The sequence below is a fragment of the Asparagus officinalis genome, chromosome 10 (assembly GCF_001876935.1).
Source record: "Asparagus officinalis chromosome 10, Aspof.V1, whole genome shotgun sequence".
In the NCBI taxonomy this organism is placed as follows: Eukaryota; Viridiplantae; Streptophyta; class Magnoliopsida; order Asparagales; family Asparagaceae; genus Asparagus; species Asparagus officinalis.
Window position 1 is genome coordinate 41,153,043 of NC_033803.1, and position 19,349 is coordinate 41,172,391.

General features: G+C 43.6%; 1 long non-coding RNA gene across 1 annotated transcript; it reads right to left on the reverse strand.

Moving 5' to 3' along the window:
• On the reverse strand, nucleotides 2,504–2,843 carry LOC109824958. Its single transcript, XR_002242858.1, has 2 exons — nucleotides 2,811–2,843; nucleotides 2,504–2,721 (listed from the first exon to the last, which is right to left on the reverse strand). It is a non-coding gene; the product is annotated as an uncharacterized LOC109824958 (long non-coding RNA).

A 19,349-nucleotide genomic window follows, 5' to 3' on the forward strand; every position in this document is an offset into this window, starting at 1 on the left:
ACAGATTAGATTTGACAACAGAGCGCTAAACTACGCAACCAGTCCATAAGCTTGACAACAGAGTGCTAAACTTCGCAATAAATCGGAGAGGTTGAAAACCAAAACATAACCTTGACAATCCGTCCATAAGCTTGACAACACAACGCCAAACATATCTATACAAGCAGTCCATAATCTTTACAATAAAACGTGATGACTTAACAAAATAACCTTGTATTAAAGTAATGTCAACTGCATGTACAATCTGTGTCCTTGCTCTTAGTTCCAGTATCTTGGGTGAGTATACCTGGCTCCCTTCAATGAGCTTGTTCAATAACAACAGTTAAGATTCATAAGCGCATGGAATACGATCAATTCAGGCCGGTCAATACGTGAATCACCTAGGAAGGCATGCAAATGCTAGCAAAAAGATAGTCCTCTGGCTTACGTTAACACTGTATAGCTATAGAGTGTTAACGTATGCCAGAGGACAATTCTCTCCAGCATTTGCATGCCTCCCCAAGTGATTCACGCATGACCCATCTGAATTGATCGTATTCCATGCGCTTATGAATCTTAACTGGGCGTTAATGTACAAACTCTTTGAAGGGAGCCAGGTATATTCACCCACTGATGGAACTAAGAGCAAAGACAATGGGGATAACATCTTCATCAGCGTGAGGGATATCCAAGATCCACATCAGCGTGCGTCCCAGGCAGGCAATGACCTTCATCGGATGTACAGGAACTAGCCATGAATTTACAACGCCATATATACAGGGGAACTTGAAGGGTAGGGGAGAGGGTAAAAGTATGGGGTTTATAAATGAGGAAGAGTCTACAGAGAGTCGGCGATAGGGGGATCCGAAAAAGATTGCGCCGAAGAAAAGGTAATCAATCCTATCCTGGGGTTGAACAGGCTTTGGGGATGGTGATGTTGCCGCGTGGGATGTGAGGATAGGTTCCGGACCACGTTATCTTAACTCTCCTCCTTAGGACTGCACTTTTGCAAGGTGAGTTAACTCTTCAACCTTGGGAACTATGCAAAAACAATGAATGCAGTCAAACCTATAATATCTCGGTAACCTACACAGCCAAGTGCAAGTGAATAATGTTAGTTTAAGTGTTGGATCTATTGAATATGTTAGTTCTAGCCGTTTCCGTGTTAGTTCTACCCATTCTCGTGTTAGATAACGCAAGGTCTAGTTTAAATGTGGGTTCTAATGCCTATGTTAGTTCTAGTTGTGTTCTAATGACTATGTTAGTTCTAGATTCAATGTGATAGTTCTAGCTGATCTCGTGTTATTTCCACCTCCAGATAACTTTAAGTTCTAGTTTAAGTTTTGGTTCTATTGGATATGTAAGTTCTAGCTGCCCTCCTGAATAGTTCTACCCCTTCTCGAGTTAGTTCTACTTCGTGCTGGCGTTATTTCTAGCACAAGTGTGTGTTCTGTTGGCCATGTTAGGCCTACCTCACTTCTTGTTAGTTCTAGCTACCCTCCTGTTAGTTCTATCCCTTCTCGAGTTAGTTCTACTGCGGGCTGGCGTTATTTGTTTCACAAGTGTTTGTTTTGGTGGCCATATTAGCCCTACCCCACAGCTTGTTAGTTCTAGCTGCCCTCCTGTTAGTTCTATCCCTTCTCGAGTTAGTTCTACTGGGGGCTGGCGTTATTTCTAGCACAAGTGTTTGTTTTGGTGGCCATGTTAGCCCTACATCACTGCTTGTTTGTTCTAGCTGCCCTCCTATTAGTTCTATCCCTTCTCGAGTTAGTTCTACTGCGGGCTGGCATTATTTCTAGCATAAGTGTTTGTTTTGGTGGCCATGTTAGCCCTACCTCACTGCTTGTTTGTTCTAGCTGCCCTCCTGTTAGTTCTATCCCTTCTCGAGTTAGTTCTACTGCGGGCTGGCGTTATTTCTAGCACAAGTGTTCGTTTTGGTGGCCATGTTAGCCCTACCTCACGCTTGTTAGTTCTAGCTGCCCTCCTGTTAGTTCAATCCCTTCTCGAGTTAGTTCTACTGCGGGCTGGCGTTATTTCTAGCACAAGTGTTCGTTTTGGTGGCCATGTTAGCCCTACCTCACGCTTGTTAGTTCTAGCTGCCCTCCTGTTAGTTCTATCCCTTCTCGAGTTAGTTCTACTGCGGGCTGGAGTTATTTCTAGCAAAAGTGTTTGCTCTGGTGGCCATGTTAGCCCTACCTCACTGCTTGTTAGTTCTAGCTGCCCTCCTGTTAGTTCTATCCCTTCTCGAGTTAGTTCTACTGCGGGCTGGCGTTATTTCTAGCACAAGTGTTCGTTTTGGTGGCCATGTTAGCCCTACCTCACGCTTGTTAGTTCTAGCTGACCTCCTGTTAGTTCTATCCCTTCTCGAGTTAGTTCTACTGCTGGCTGGCGTTATTTCTATCACAAGTTTTTGCTCTGGTGGCTATGTTAGCCCTAGCTTACTTCTCATTTAACATGAAAATACTTACAACACACAACAACAACGTAGTTGTCTGTAAATGTACACGCAAAACAATTAACAACATATTAACAACATGAACATACTTACAACATTGAATACACAACAAAAACCTTGGAGAAAATTAAAATAATATTTACAAAAAAGGTGAATCGCGTGCATACAAAAGAGCAGCACAAAACCTTGCTCTATATTTTGCACAATCTCCTTTTGAAATTGTTATCGACCGTTTTTCGACAATGCTGTTAATGAATTCAATCATAAAGATCCCGCAATCTAACGTTCTGCATTTAAGGGAAAAATATTACAATATTGAAAATGACAATGAAACAAAAAAATGAACAATTAAATTAGAAATGCATGAAACACTTACGGTCCTTGTTGTGGCACGGCAACTGACACAAGACCATGAGGCTCCGATTTCCCCAATCCCCAATTACTCTCAATGAAACTCATAAACTTATTTCTAAATTTCGCAGCATCGGCGGTATAAATGGGGGAGTTGATTGAGGAGTAGTGATAGAATTTTTTCTCCTCTCTCACTAACTCTACCAGGTGCCAATGTCCGGAGCTGACAATCGGGATCAGAATTCTTTCACACTCCAAGAACTTCTGCTGAGAAACATTTTCCTTCATTCGTTTTGCCACCATTTCAAGATTTCCTTCTAGAAATGCTTGCTAAAAGATGCAATAATATCAACATTGTGGGATAACATAATAATAATATCCACCAATTAGTGAAAAAAACAAGGATATACTTACTGCAAGCCAAGGTCTTGTGACATGTATCTTTCGATCATAACTATTAGTTGTTTCAATCTTGTTACAAAGCCAAATAACAAATGCATCGATCGCCTACAAAATTTACCATGAATGAATAAAATAGTTAATATAAATTATTTTATATATAACATCAAACAAACAATAACACAATTGTTTAGAACCTACATCGTCACTGAGTTCACCTCCCGTTAATAGTATATAAGCATCTAAGCGAGATACGCTTGCTTCGGCACACTTCCAAATGTACGTATCACTATATGCAAGTACATTGTGAGAAAATTGCTACTAGAATTAAGTAAATTCAAAGATTATTATTAGAATAAGTTAGTAACAGTTACCTGTTCATTCTCGATTGTAGAAAGTCTTCAATTAATTTGTTCTCATAATCAAACGCCAGTGCCTTACCTGGATAGTCTCTAGATGTAGGTATGAAGCCTTCTTGATTTTTGCACTTTTTTTCCCCTCAGGACTATCCAATATCTGGATGACACGTCTCTTCTTTGTGCCTTCCTTTGGTTGATCTAGAGGTATATAAGGTGAAGTAACAGAGTGTCCATCCTTCCTCTTCCTCTTTCCGACAGCATGTTTGATAGATGGCGTTTCTTTGTTATTCTCATTACCACCTTCATCTTTTTCAGAAACATCTCTATAGAGTCGAGAAGGCAGATAATTAACAAAGAGTTACACAAGAATTATATGGAAAATATAAAAATTAAAATTGCAAGAAAATTTAAACAACTAAACTCACCGAGCATCTTCTAAAATTCTCATGTCTCTTGCGCTCATCACAAAGTCATCACATAAATCGGCTTCCCCAGTTCCTTCCAAATTCTCATATTCCTTAGCTTCCATATCCTCTTTGATTTTTTTTCTTCAGTTACATTTCCGTCATCCTCTTTCTCCTTGGTTTTTTTTGGCATCTAGCACTACGCTCTTCTAATTCTCGTAATTCTGTAGTGAGCTCATTCAACTCGTACGTCTTCTCCGCAATTAAGAAAATTAATTCAGCTTTCCTTGATTCCTATTTGACAAAAAAAGCTAGTATTAGTACGTATACTATAGTTGCAAACATAGATACTAACAAAAGGAACATAAAATAATGAACTATTAGAGCAACGACATGTACAAATACTATTGACGATGCCGTATGAATAAGAGGAGTATTCTCTTGGCCATTATCCGTAACCAACTTCGGGACTCTATATAATTTGTTCATAGTAGTCCTCCTCCACTTTCCAGTACTCTTCACACAAAAGAGCGGCGGTAACCTTTCAATATCTGAAGTGTACTCTAATTCCCCTACTTTTTCATAAAACCAAACCTACAAAAAAGAAACTACACATTAGCATGTGCATAAACAATAATCATTATCAAAATGAAAAGATATACAAAATAATGTTCATGTAACTCACCAGTAAAACGGAGAAAAAACCACCCATGTACCCGGCATTTGAGCGCTGACCTAATTCCCGCATACTAAGATACTTCTTTGATTTACTCATCTCTTTGCAAAGAAAAGTGAACACCGCATGGCACCAATTATATTTATGCAAAGTTGATAACTGCACCGCATATCTAAACGCCCACAAGGGACATGTCTTACATGTCCGCGGGCATAATATGAAGCCGATAATGAAATCCACAATAAGTTTCACACATATTATAGGGTCTTCATTAATCATATCTACAATCATCTCGGCCATTCTATCGCGCTTCCCCGAAATCACCGCCTTCTTTTCCTCATCGGCTTTCTTATAATTCTTTACAAAATAGGTATAGATTGTATTAGCCGTTGCCCCACTCATTTTTATCGGAATTCCCTCCTTCGGCAATCCGGTAATTCGGTGAATATCATCTATACCAAACACACAATTTTTATTCCCAATCATGAATGAGCATTTATCGGGATTAAAATTTTGAATCAAGCAATCAATTGCTATTTGCTCATTGCTCAAGGATGTGGGTATATTGAAAAAGTTGTGAAAAGGTGTCGTCTGTAGGACTTTTATGTGTCTTTCATCTAATATTATTCGCTTATCAATTAAATCTCGAAAATAACACAAATTGGCCGGAATTCTCAAGTGTGTTATCTTAGCCCTACAAGAAAATTATAATTCAGAAAGAGTTAAAAATTAAATATATTTGGGCAAATTAAGACGCATATTAACAAGTTTATTAACACAAACATTATACATCATGGCTTACAACAAAATTATAATTCAGAAAGAATTAAAAATTAAATATATTATGGCAAATTACTTACGAAGTTGGAGGATTATTGCATTTAGAAGAGGTACGCTTTGATTTTGAAAAATTCGAAGACGTCGACGCTTTCAATTTGTTCGAAGCCATGAGGGCAGACGTCGAGGGCTTGGTCGAGCTCCGGAGGCGGCGATGAACCTGAGGGCTGAGCTCGAATGCCATCGGAGGCATGGCTGATGACGAGGGCTGAGCTCGATGGCGAGGAGGAGTAGACGGCGATGACCCGGCGGCGACGCTCAGCGGCGGCGATCTCGGGAGCTGGAGAGGAGGAGGGGAGGTGATGGCTAGGGCAAGGGGACGGCGGCGACGCTTTTAGGGGACGTCGAGGGCTTGGCCGAGCTTGGGCGGCGGCGCTTTCGGGCGGTGGTGAGGAGGAGGGGGTCGGTGATGGCGACCGAATTCGCGATCTTGAGCCGGCGGCGACGTGATAAGGAATCAACAGCTCCAAGATCAGAGTTGAGATCCAAAGTATTCCGAAAATTCGTCCCAGTCAACCGCGAACTTTCGAAAACTTTGGAGGGGGTTCTGTAGGCTGTCTAAAAATCACAATAAGATAGCTTATCCTCATCAAATACCGATGATGGAAGTTACAATCTGACGACTTCCAGAAGGCCATAATTTGAAGACTTTCACGTAGATCGTAGAAGGTTACAATCTGACGACCTTCACAACAACTAATGAAAGCCCCAATTCAACAGCCTTCACAATCAACATCGGGAGTTACAATCTAACGACTTTCATATTTTCAAGGAGGCAATACGAAGATTACAGGAGGACGATCTGTGCAAAGCTCTAGCAAAAGAGACTACAAATTGACGGTCTCTTCATATTAAAACGTATATATCTCTCAAACCGTAAGGAATTTGGCGAAACAGAGAAAGCGAACCAAAGCCTTCGGCTCAGTTCGGATGGCCCCGTCTCGTCGAGATAGCCGATTTTCATATATAATTCGTCCAATTCCGACTTACGGTTTGAAAGTTATGACCTGTTCTTCGCAGCAAATTATGTTCTGAAGTCCGTCTGCAAGACTGGACTTCGTCAGAACATTGGACTTAGCCTGAAGCTCTCCAAGCCCGCCTAAGGTTCGCCTCTGCATTACAGAGTCAAAACGCACAGGTCGAACCAGCGTTATAACCTCAAAACGCAGAGGTTATCCTCATGATATAACATCAAAACGCAGAGTTTTCAGGCCAACTGTGCGTTTTCAGGCCAACTGTGCGTTTTTAGGCCAACTGTGCGTTTACAGGCTCAACTGTGCGTTTTCATCCTGAAACAGGCCAACTGTGCGTTTACAGGCTCAACTGTGCGTTTTTAGCCTGAAACAGGCCAACTGTGCGTTTACAGGCTCAACTGTGCGTTTACAGGCTAACTGTGCGTTTTCAGGCCAACTGTACGTTTACAGGCTCAGCTGTGCGTTTTCAGCCTGAAACAGGCCAACTGTGCGTTTTCAGGCCAACTGTGCGTTTTCAGGCTCAACTGTGCGTTTTCAGCCAGAAACAGGCCAACTGTGCGTTTTCAGGCCAACTGTGCGTTTACAGGCCAAACTGTGCGTTTTCAGGTCCAGAAACGCACAGTTCGGGCCCAGAACGCTGTTTTCAACGTTTGACTCGTTCAAGCACGATTTGAACGGTTCCAGAACCGTTTTCTCCCCAAGATTTTAGAGGATCACTACCCTATCATGGAGAGATTTATGAGGGGCAGTTACACCCCATTAAACCCTCATTAAGGAGAGATTTAAGGGGGCGGTTACACCCCTAAATCCCCTATAAATAGGGGGAAACTCAATTGAGTTCAGGGGCTCTTTTTTGGGCTGACTTTTTGGGGATCCTTGATCGGGCATGTTTGAGCTTTCTGCAGCAACAGAGAGCTTTGGAGATCAGCGACTTGAAGGAGCTCTTGAATCATTTCGGAAGGCTTTTATTAAAGCCTTTGAAATTATTCGGCCTTGGCTTATTAACCGACTTTCGGTTAAATTAACCCTTCCATAGAGTTTCAAACTCGTTCAGAGTTATCAACTCATTCAGAGTTATCAACTCGATCAGAGTTCAAAACTTGCTCTGTATGTTCTTCTAAAACTCACTCTGAGTTATTAACTCGTCAAGAGTTATTTTTAAGACTTGCCACGCAAGTTCTCCACAGCGTCAAATAGTGAGGAGAAGACATCGTTCCAGTGAATCAAGAAGTGCGGATCGTCAACGAGAAGCAAACTCGATGCGAGCATTCGAGGGAGGCATCTCATCGCCACCGTGAAGAATCCAGAATTAAACAAAGGGGAGAATCAAATTCGTTCTCCTCTCTTTTGTAATCGGAATCCAAATTATAATTGATTTTGAGAGAAATACAAATCAAATTTTTCTTTCATTGTCTTTTTACATCAAATTTCCAACAAACAAAAGATGGCGACTCTGCTGGGGACAAGCTTCTCTGACAAAGAAGTGGTGGCGCAATCCGATGTTCATCTCACTGGAATGACCGTTGAAACACTAATCATAGAGTTTGATCAAGCCAAGTATGAGGAGTTACTCTTCGTCGGATCCCTTAGCCCCAAGGCTATGCGCAAGATCCGCAAAGTATTCAAGAAGACTAAAGCTCCACTTGTGGCCGACTCATCAAAAGGCTGTCTCCCCTGGGGGTTGCACTGTTCATAGAGTCCCCTCTCTGAAGGAATAGACTCGACTTCGGCACAACTCCAAAAAAGCTGATCCTCCAATCAACGCGAACTCCGCGTTTGCGAGCCTCAACATGAGCTCTGTATAAGCCAAGCTAAACGCAGCCCTCAGGTGTGCGTTTCCCATATAGAACGCAGCCTTCAGAGGCTCGTTTCAACGTCAAAACGCAGATCTCAAAACTGCGTTGATCTGGCAGAATGCAACTTTCAAGAGTGCGTCCCAGAATCAAAACACAGCCTTCAGGGCCGCGTTCCACAAACTGAACACAACTCTCAAGACTGCGTTTCAGAACCAAAACGCAACTCTCAGGAGTGCGTTCAAAATCCAAAACACAGACTTACGAACTGCGTTAACCGACAAAAACGCAACCGGCAAAGATGCGTTCCATCAACAAAAAAAAGACTTTGGTCTTGCGTTAACCAAGCTAAACACGACCCTCGTGTTCCTTCTTTGGAACGCGATGTGATTCGTCGTGTTCAAAAAGATCAACATGGATTTAAAATTCATGTTTGCCAAGAACCAGTCCCATCCTTTAACGGACAGGGGTTCCATCTCTACCCTCACGCTCTGTGAGAGGTTCATCCCAAGTCTCTAACTTGTGGGAATTGCTGTCGATGTTTAACGGATGGCCCCGTCTCGTCGAGATAGCCGATTTTCATATATAATTCGTCCAATTCCGACTTCCGGTTTGAAAGTTATGACCTGTTCTTCGCAGCAAATTATGTTCTGAAGTCCGTCTACAAGACTGGACTTCGTCAGAACATTGGACTTAGCATGAAGCTCGCCAAGCCCGCCTAAGATTCGCCTCTGCATTACAGAGTCAAAACACACAAGTCGAACCAGCGTTATAACCTCAAAACGCAGAGGTCATCCTCGTGATATAACATCAAAACGCAGAGTTTTCAAGCCAAATGTGCATTTTCAGGCCAACTGTGCGTTTTCAGGCCAACTGTGCGTTTACAGACTCAACTGTGCGTTTTCAGCCTGAAACAGGCCAACTGTGCGTTTACAGGCTCAACTGTGCATTTTCAGCCTGAAACAGGCCAACTGTGCGTTTAAAGGCTCAACTGTGCGTTTACAGGCTAACTGTGCGTTTTCAGGCCAACTGTGCGTTTACAGGATCAACTGTGCGTTTTTAGCCTGAAACAGGCCAACTGTGCATTTTCAGGCTAACTGTGCGTTTACAGGCTCAACTGTGCGTTTTCAGCCTGAAACTGGCCAACTGTGCGTTTACAGGCTCAACTGTGTGTTTTCAACCTGAAACAGGCCAACTGTACGTTTACAGGCTCAATTGTGCGTTTACAGGCTAACTGTACGTTTTCAGGCCAACTGTGCGTTTACAGGCTCAACTGTGCATTTTCAGCCTGAAACAGGCCAACTGTGCGTTTTCAGGCTAATTGTGCGTTTTCAGGCTCAACTGTGCGTTTTCAGCCTGAAACAGGCCAACTGTGCGTTTTCAGGCCAACTGTGCATTTACAGGCCCAACTGTGCGTTTTCAGGTCCAGAAACGCAAAGTTCGGGCCCAGAACGCTGTTTTCAGCGTTTGACTCGTTCAAGCACGATTTGAACGGTTCCAGAACCATTTTCTCCCCAAGATTTTAGGGGATCACTACCCTATCATGGAGAGATTTATGGGGGGCAGTTAGACCACATTAAACCCTCATTAAGGAGAGATTTAAGGGGGCGGTTACACCCCTAAATCTCCTATAAATAGGGGGAAACTCAACTGAGTTCAGGGGCTCTTTTTTGCGCTGACTTTTTGGGGATCCTTGATCGGGCATGTTTGAGCTTTCTGCAGCAACAGAGTGCTTTGGAGATCAGCGACTTGAAGGAGCTCTTGAATCATTTTGGAAGGCTTTTATTGAAGCCTTTGAAATTATTCGGCCTTGGCTTATTAACCGACTTTCGGTTAAATCAACTCTTCCATAGAGTTTCAAACTCATTCAGAGTTATCAACTCATTCAGAGTTATCAACTCGATCAGAGTTCAAAACTTGCTCTGCAAGTTCTTCTAAAACTCACTCTGAGTTATTAACTCGTCAAGAGTTATTTTTAAGATTTGCCACGCAAGTTCTCCACAGCGTCAAATCGTGAGGAGGAGACATCGTTCCAGTGAATCAAGACATGCGGATCGTCAACGAGAAGAAAACTCAATGCGAGCATTCGAGGGAGGCATCTCATCGCCACCATGAAGAACCCAGAATTAAACAAAGGGGAGAATCAAATTCGTTCTCCTCTCTTTTGTAATCGGAATCCAAATTGTAATTGATTTTGAGAGAAATACAAATCAAATTTTTCTTTCATTGTCTTTTTACATCAAATTTCTAACAAACAAAAGATGGCGACTCTGCTGGGGACAAGCTTCTCTGACGAAGAAGTGGTGGCGCAATCTGATGTTCATCTCACTGGAACGACCGTTGAAACTCTAATCATAAAGTTAGATCAAGCCAAGTATGAGGAGTTACTCTTCGTCGGATCCCTTAGCCCCAAGGCTAGGCGTAAGATCCGCAAAGTATTCAAGAAGACTAAAGCTCCAGTTGTGGCCGACTTATCAAAAGGTTGTCTCCCCTGGGGGTTGCACTGTTCATACAGTCCCCTCTCTGAAGGAGAAGACTCGACTTCGGCACAACTCCAAAAAATCCGATCCTCCAATCAACGCGAACTCCGCGTTTGTGAGCCTCAACATGAGCTCTGCATAAGCCAAGCTAAACGCAGCCCTCAGGTGTGCGTTTCCTAGATAGAACGCAGCCTTCAGAGGCGCGTTTCAACGTCAAAACGCAGATCTCAAAACTGCGTTGATCTGGCAGAACGCAACTTTCAAGAGTGCGTCCCAGAATCAAAACGCACCCTTCAGGGCCGCGTTCCACAAACTAAACGCGTCTCTCAAGACTGCGTTTCAGAACCAAAACACAAGTCTCAGGAGTGCGTTCAAAATCCAAAACGCAGACTTACGAACTGCGTTAACCGACAAAAATGCAACCGGCAAAGATGCGTTTCATCAACAAAACGCAGACTTTGGTCTTGCGTTAACCAAGCTAAACACGAAAAGATGCGTTTCATCAACAAAACGCAGACTTTGGTCTTGCGTTAACCAAGCTAAACACGACCCTCGTGTTCCTTCTTTGGAACGCGATGTGATTCGTCGTGTTCAAAAAGATCAACATGGATTTAAAATTCATGTTTGCTAAGAACTAGTCCCATCCTTTAACGGACAGGGGGTTCCATCTCTACCTTCACGCTTTGTGAGAGGTTCATCGCAAGTCTTTGACTTGCGGGAATTGCTGTCGATGTTCAACCGACCGACGAACGTTGTTTTGCTCAATAATCGACGACATTCTCACAGGAAGAAGACTTTAGAGGATGAATACCTTGGAGTCACTTCTAACATGGTTGGCAGAGGGAGATCATCAGTTCCTAGCTCCGATGACTCTGAGACAAGTCGTTCACCGACCGTCAGAGAAATCGCTAACGAGTTTGAAGGAATCTACCAACGTACTCGAACTCGAACAGGAGCCATTCCTCCTATCAACTATCGGAATTTAGCCAGAGGAACTAATTCCGATGACGAACACTCAGCCATTGCGGAGTCCCAATCATCAAGCTCTTTCGTTGGGCATGAGAGCTTCGCCCACATGGCAGAACATTCTGAAGATCTTTCAAAGAGGGTTGATGAACAGGAGGCCATGCTCAAATCTCAACAGGAGGCCATCAATGAACTCATGGCCATGTTGACTCAAATCATCACAGACAAGGCCAAATCTCAGGAGACAGATTCGCCGCTCAGGCCAGAATCTTCCCGGAGAGGAAAAGCATCTTCATCCCGACCTCACACAAGCAAAGGGAAGGAAAAAGTGGTTGATGATGCGGCTTCTGACCAAGAAGCCCACAGCCTGGAATCTTCCTCTGATGAAGGAAGAGAGACTAAGAACGAGTATAATCTCCAGTCTGCCAAAATGGAAGAATTGGAAGCCCGCCTCAAAGCCGAATGGGATGCAGCCCCTTATCCTCCAAAGTTCGAGGTCCCGACGCTACAAACTTTTGACGGCACGGGATCACCGAACCAACATATTTATCATTTCAAGTCACAGACTGGAAATATGATATCAAACGACGCCATACTGGTTCGATTGTTCATTGGTACCCTCAAGGGATTTGTTTTTGAATGGTTCAGGAAACTGCCTGCCAGATGTATACAAAAGTGGGCAGATCTAGAGAGACTATTCCTGTCAAGATTCTTTGAAGAGGATACAGAAGTCTCCATTCATACCCTTCTCGCCACCAAGCAGAAAAAGAGGGAGTCCGTCAAAACCTTCGTCAAAAGGTTCCGAACCATGGCCCTCCGGTGTTCGTCAGGTATGACACAGTCTACCTTAGAAGAGACCTGTCGACACAACTTGCAAACCGACCTCCTAGCCCGAATAGGAGTTACAGAATGCCGTTCTTAGAGATAACTAATCTCTCAAGGCGAACAGGCTCAAAAAATCATTGCCAGGATCAAAGCTGAAGAACAAAGTAGGCAGGATCAGCCCGAGCAATCAGACCAAGCCCAATCTTCTCCTGAGCAACCGGACCAGGCTCACTCTTCCCAGTCAGAAGGGAAAGATACTACGACCACTGAAGTCAATCATCTTCAGTAGGATGGCGGGTCCAAAAACTATCACGTTAATAGTTACCTCTGATAGTCAAACTCATCAGATAATAGCCTACCAAGTGATGTGTCTCTATTCCGACTCCATGGATAGTGCCCCACTAGGTGATGTGCTTTGTCTACCTCTTTTTATTCCCCTGCTAAGTCTTAATCCAGACTGGGGGTTGATTACTTGGAATCCACTGGATTAAGAGTAACGAATCTTTCACATCGTCGAGTTAACATTACACTTCTGACGATCATCATCCCCACAAAGTATGCATTCAATTTGCATCACTCCCAATTTGTCACGTTAACAATACACCTCTGACAAAACCCACTTATCAATCCTCGTCAATAGGATGATAAGTCCCCAAAGTTGCTCCAATCGCAACACAAATCCTGTCACGTTAACACTACACCTCTGACAAAATCAACTTATCAACTCTCGTCAATAGAGTGATAAATCCTCAAAATTGCTCGATCACAAATTCTTCTTGTCACGTTAATATCACACCTCTGACAAAATCCACTTATCGACTGTCTTCAATGGAGCGATAGGTCCACAAACCCGTCAAGTTAACACCACACCTCTGACGACCAAATCAACTTATCGACTATCTTCAATAGAGCGATAGGTCCATAAAAGACTGTTAGGTTAACATCACACATCTAACAGTCAACCCCCCTAATGAACTTGTTAATCCTTTTTTCCAATAAGAATAGCAAGTTTTCATTATAAAATCCCCAGCGGATTAAAGATTTTCTGGAATTATCCTAGTGATAGTGAAGAAAATCTCTAAATTTCACTCTAAGTGAAAAATCATGCCAAGTTAATACTACACCTCTGGCACTTCCAACTTTCTTTCAGTGTTTCAAGTAACACAGGAAGAAATACTGACAAAGTCTACGTATTCAACATCGTAGCAGGTCGTTGCCTTCACGCATGGGGGACTTTATCTCGAATCCTAAGTAGGGATAAGTCAATGTCTAACACGCGTTGCCGGTTAATCTTTAGCCGTGAAAAAGACACCAGGATTCATGCCTGGGGGAATCTATCTCGACCCCTAAACAGAGATAAGTCTACATCTAACACATGTTGCCGGGTAGCCTATTCCCGCAATAATGGCAAAGTCTACGTATTCAACATCGTAGCAGGTTGTTATTAATAACACTAGAATCCATGCCTTACACGCATGGGGGACTTTATCTCGATCCCTAATTAGAGATGCCTTACACGCATGGGGGACTTTATCTCGATCCCTAATTAGAGATAAGTCTGCATCTAACACATGCTACCGGATAGCCGATTCCCGTAATAATAGCAAAGCCTACGTATTCAATATCGTAGCAGGTCGTTATTAATAACGCCAAAATCCATGCCTTACACGCATGGGGAATTTTATCCTGAATCCTAAGTAGGGATAAGTCAATGTCTAACACACGTTGCCGGTTAGTCTATTCCCGTAATAATAGCAAAAACCTACGTATTCAATATCGTAGCACCAAAATCCATGCCTTACACGCATGGGGAATTTTATCCTGAATCCTAAGTAAGGATAAGTCAATGTCTAACACATGTTGCCGGGTAGCCTATTCCCGTAATAATAGCAAAAGCCTACGTATTCAATATCGTAGCACCAAAATCCATGCCTTACACGCATGGGGAATTTTATCCTGAATCCTAAGTAAGGATAAGTCAATGTCTAACACATGTTGCCGGGTAGCCTATTCCCGTAATAATAGCAAAAGCCTACGTATTCAACATCGTAGCAGGTCGTTATTAATAACTAAAACAGATGCGCCAAAGACAAGTCTCAAAGACTTAGTCAAAAATGCACGGAAACCACTTCCATGTCTTAAGTCAAAACGTTGAGATCAGACCCGCGATGCAAAAACCGAACGCCGAGGTCACACCCGTATTCCAAATTCAACATGCAAGGGTGAAACCCGCATCTCAAGTTCAAAATGCAGGGTCCACCTCCACATTCCAGAAGCAGGATTATGGCACATACCTTCACACAGGTCCTGCGTGGAAAATCACTTCAACCAAGCTGCCTTCGAAGCGAGTGCAGAGAACAACTCCTTTGTGACAAGAAATCAACAGCTCCAAGATCAGAGTTGAGATCCAAAGTATTCCGAAAATTCATCCCAGTCAACCGCGAACTTTCGAAAACTTTGGAGGGGATTCTGTAGGCTGTCTAAAAATCACAATAGATAGCTTATCCCCCATCAAATACCGATGATGGAAGTTACAATTTGACGACTTCCAGAAGGCCATAATTTGAAGACTTTCACATAGATCGCTGAAGGTTACAATCTGACGACCTTCACGACAACTGATGAAAGCTCTAATCAACGGCCTTCACAATCAATATCAATCAACATGGGGAGTTACAATCTAACGACTCTCATATTTTCAAGGAGCCAAGACGAAGATTACAAGAGGATGATCTGTGCAAAGCTCTAGCAAAAGAGACTACAAATTGACGGTCTCTTCATATTAAAACACATATATCTCTCAAACCGTAAGGAATTTGGTGAAACGGAGGAAGCGAATCGAAGCCTTCGGCTCGGTTCGGATGGCCCCGTCTCGTCGAGATAGCCTATTTTCATATATAATTCGTCCAATTCCGACTTCCGGTTTGAAAGTTATGACCTGTTCTTCGCAGCAAATTATGTTCTGAAGTCCGTCTACAAGACTGGACTTCGTCAGAACATTGGACTTAGCCTGAAGCTCGCCAAGCCCGCCTAAGATTCGCGTCTGCATTACAGAGTGAAAACGCACAGGTCGAACCTACGTTATAACCTCAAAACGCAGAGGTTATCCTCGTGATGTAACATCAAAACGTAGAGTTTTCAGGCCAACTGTGCATTTTCAGGCCAACTGTGCGTTTTCAGGCCAAGTGTGCGTTTACAGGCTCAACTGTGCGTTTTCAGCCTGAAACAGGCCAACTGTGCGTTTACAGGCTCATCTGTGCGTTTTCAGCCTGAAACAGGCCAACTGTGCGTTTACAAGCTCAACTGTGCGTTTTCAGGCTAACTGTGCGTTTTCAGGCCAACTGTGCGTTTACAGGCTCAACTGTGCGTTTTCAGCCTGAAACAGACCAACTGTGCGTTTTCAGGCCAACTGTACGTTTTTAGGCTCAACTGTGCGTTTTCAGCCTGCAACAGGCCAACTGTGCGTTTTCAGGCCAACTGTGCGTTTTTAGGCCAACTGTGCATTTACAGGCCCAACTGTGAGTTTTCAGGTCCAGAAACGCAAAGTTCGGGCCCAGAACGCTGTTTTTAGCGTTTGACTCGTTGACGATCCGCACGTCTTGATATAACATTAAAACGTAGAGTTTTCAGGCCAACTGTGCATTTTTAGGCCAACTGTGCGTTTTCAGGCCAAGTGTGCGTTTACAGGCTCAACTGTGCGTTTTCAGCCTGAAACAGGCCAACTGTGCGTTTACAGACTCAACTGTGCGTTTTCAGCCTGAAACAGGCCAACTGTGCGTTTACAGGCTCAACTGTACGTTTTCAGGCTAACTGTGCGTTTTCAGGCCAACTGTGAGTTTTCTTCTCGTTGACGATCCGCACGTCTTGATTCACTGGAACGATGTCTCCTCCTCACGATTTGACGCTGTGGAGAACTTGCGTGGCAAGTTTTAAAAATAACTCTTGACGAGTTAATAACTCTGAGTGAGTTTTAGAAGAACTTGCAGAGCAAGTTTTGAACTCTGATCGAGTTGATAACTCTGAATGAGTTGATAACTCTGAACGAGTTTGAAACTCTATGGAAGAGTTGATTTAACCGAAAGTCAGTTAATAAGCCAAGGCCGAATAATTTCAAAGGCTTCAATAAAAGCCTTCCAAAATGATTCAAGAGCTCCTTCAAGTCGCTGATCTCCAAAGCTCTATGTTGCTGCAGAAAGCTCAAACATGCCCGATCAAGGATCCCCAAAAAGTCAGCCCAAAAAAGAGCCCCTGAACTCAGTTGAGTTTCCCCCTATTTATAGGGGATTTAGGGGTGTAACCGCCCCCTTAAATCTCTCCTTAATGAGGGTTTAATGGGGTGTAACTGCCCCCCATAAATCTCTCCATGATAGGGTAGTGATCCCCTAAAATCTTGGGGAGAAAACGGTTCTGGAACCGTTCAAATCGTGCTTGAACGAGTCAAACGCTGAAAACAGCGTTCTGGGCCCGAACTTTGCGTTTCTGGACCTAAAAACGTACAGTTGGGCCTGTAAATGCACAGTTGCCCTAAAAACGCACAGTTGGCCTGAAAACGCACAGTTGGCCTGTTTCAGGCTGAAAACGCACAGTTGAGCCTGAAAACGTACAGTTGGCCTGAAAACGCACGGTTGGTCTGTTTCAGGCTGAAAACGCACAGTTGAGCCTGTAAAAGCACAGTTGGCCTGAAAACACACAGTTAGCCTGAAAACGTATAGTTGAGCCTGTAAACGCACAGTTGGCCTGTTTCAGGCTGAAAACGCACAGTTGAGCCTGTAAACGCACAGTTGGCCTGTTTCAGGCTGAAAACGCACAGTTGAGCCTGTAAACGCACAGTTGACCTGAAAACGCACAGTTGGCCTGAAAATGCACAGTTGGCCTGAAAACTCTACGTTTTGATGTTATATCACGAGGATAACCTCTGCGTTTTGAGGTTATAACGCTGGTTCGACCTGTGCATTTTCACTCTGTAATGCAGAGTTATCAACTCATTCAGAGTTATCAACTCGATCAGAGTTCAAAACTTGCTCTGCAAGTTCTTCTAAAACTCACTCTGAGTTATTAACTCGTCAAGAGTTATTTTTAAAACTTGCAACGCAAGTTCTCCACAGCGTCAAATCGTGAGGAGGAGACATCGTTCCAGTGAATCAAGATGTGCGGATCGTCAACGAGAAGAAAACTCGATGCGAGCATTCGAGGGAGGCATCTCATCGCCACCGTGAAGAACCCAGAATTAAACAAAGGGGAGAATCAAATTCGTTCTCCTCTCTTTTGTAATCAGAATCCAAATTGTAATTGATTTTGAGAGAAATACAAATCAAATTTTTCTTTCATTGTCTTTTTACATCAAATTTCCAACAAACAAAAGATGGCGACTCTGCTGGGGACAAGCTTCTCTGACGAAGAAGTGGTGGCGCAATACGATGTTCATCTCACTGGAACGACCGTTGAAACTCTAATCATATAGTTTGATCAAGCCAAGTATGAGGAGTTACTCTTCGTCGGATCCCTTAGCCCCAAGGCTATGGGCAAGATCCGCAAAGTATTCAAGAAGACTAAAGCTCCAGTTCTGGCCGACTCATCAAAAGGCTGTCTCCCCTGGGGGTTGCACTATTCATACAGTCCCCTCTCTGAAGGAGAAGACTCGACTTCGGCACAACTCCAAAAAAGCCGATCCTCCAATCAACGCGAACTCCGCGTTTATGAGCCTCAACATGAGCTCTGCAGAAGCCAAGCTAAACGCAACCCTCAGGTGTGCGTTTCCCAGATAGAACGCAGCCTTCAGAGGCGCGTTTCAACGTCAAAACGCAGATCTCAAAACTGCGTTGATCTGGCAGAACGCAACTTTCAAGAGTGCATCCCAGAATCAAAACGCAGCCTTCAGGGCCGCGTTCCACAAACTGAACGCAACTCTCAAGACTGCGTTTCAGAACCAAAACGTAACTCTCAGGAGTGCGTTCAAAATCCAAAACGCAGACTTACGAACTGCGTTAACCGACAAAAACGTAACCGGCAAAGATGCGTTTCATCAACAAAATGCAGACTTTGGTCTTGCGCTAACAAGCTAAACACGACCCTCGTGTTTCTTCTTTGGAACGCGATGTGATTCGTCGTGTTCAAAAAGATCAACATGGATTTAAAATTCATGTTTGCCAAGAACCAGTCCCATCCTTTAACGGACAGGGGGTTCCATCTCTACCCTCACGTTCTGTGAGAGGTTCATCCCAAGTCTCTGACTTGCGGGAATTGCTGTCGATGTTCAACTGACCGACGAACATTGTTTAGCTCAATAATCGACGACATTCTCACAGGAAGAAGACTTTAGAGGATGAATACCTTGGAGTCACTTCTAACATGGTTGGCAGAGGGAGATCATCTGTTCCTAGCTCCGATGACTCTGAGACAAGTCGTTCACCGACCGTCAGAGAAATTGCTAACGAGTTTGAAGGAATCTACCAACGTACTCGAACTCGAACAGGAGCCATTCCTCCTATCAACTATCGGAATTTAGCCAGAGGAACTAATTCCGATGACGAACACTTAGCCATTGCGGAGTCCCAATCATCAAGCTCTTTCGTTGGGCATGAGAGTTTCGCCCACATGGTAGAACATTCTGAAGATCTTTCAAAGAGGGTTGATGAACAGGAGGCCATGCTCAAATCTCAACAGGAGGCCATCAATGAACTCATGGCCATGTTGACTCAAATCGTCGCAGACAAGGCCAAATCTCAAGAGACAGATTCGCCGCTTAGGCAAGAATCTTCCCGGAGAGGAAAAGCATCTTCATCCCGACCTCACACAAGCAAAGGGAAGGGAAAAGTAGTTGATGATGCGGTTCGAGGTCCCGACGCTACAAA